Below are 1,006 nucleotides of genomic sequence, written 5' to 3'. Positions count from 1 at the left end.
AAAGAACCCAGAATATGAATTCTAGTCCCGGATTGGCTACTTCCCTTCTTGATGACTGTGTAAATTATCTAGTCTCAGTTTCTACATCCAGATATTGAAGATCATAGCGCTGCCTCATGGGATGCCGTGTGATTTGTATCCTCTGTCTTTACTGCTAAGCCCAGTGGAGTCAATGGGCAGGGACCAGATGCAGCTTGCTCATCACTGTATTCTTAGCACTGAGCTTGGGCCTGGCACATGGTAGATGTTCAGTACCTAGCTGTTGAAAGAATGAATGAATAGGATTGTGAGGATTAGATACGGCAAGACCCAGGGAAAGCACCTTGCGTGGTCCCCCAGGAGGCACGCCCAAATAGTAGCTGTTGCTATGCAGGTTACTAGTGGAGTGACTTTAGGCAAATACCCTCCCTTCTCTGAGCATGTTCACTTATTTGTATTATGAAAGCACTGAAGGCATTCCTGGCTCTTATTTTCTGTAATACTAGACGGAGCATGCAGAAGCAGCTCAATAAACGTTTTCTCAGTGGGTGAAAACTAGTCTAAATGAGTATGGTGCGGTCTAGACCAGAGTCTGAGTTGCCTCCTGGGGCCTACTTCCCCTCTGCCCTTTACCCCGTAGGGAAGATGGGGCCTCCTTCTGGTCCCTCCTACATTCAGATCCAGAAGCCCAGCGGGGATGTGGACTGGCTGGGCGCTCTCCGGAAGCGGGAGCAGAAGCCCCAGGAGCAGGGAAAGAATGTAGGTTTAGGGGAAGCGGGCAAAGGGGGGGCAGGCAGGGGAATGGGCCATTCAAGAACCGGGTTCGGGCTGAGAGAAGGCCAGGCAGCCAGGGACCGAGTCGGTGAGGAGCTTCAAAGCGGTGGGAGGGTGAACCAGGCCAGGGTCAGCGAGCGGCCGCGGGGCCGGGGCGGAGAGGGCGCGGGAGCACTGGGCGGGGAATGTGGGGGTGTGGGTTGGCCCCGGGACCAGGCGGCCGCACGGGAGGAGTTGCGGGGGGAGGGGCCCA

The sequence above is a fragment of the Suricata suricatta genome, chromosome 8, assembly GCF_006229205.1.
Source record: "Suricata suricatta isolate VVHF042 chromosome 8, meerkat_22Aug2017_6uvM2_HiC, whole genome shotgun sequence".
In the NCBI taxonomy this organism is placed as follows: Eukaryota; Metazoa; Chordata; class Mammalia; order Carnivora; family Herpestidae; genus Suricata; species Suricata suricatta.
The sequence above is the reverse complement of the archived record's forward strand: the minus strand, read 5'-3'. Positions refer to the sequence as shown.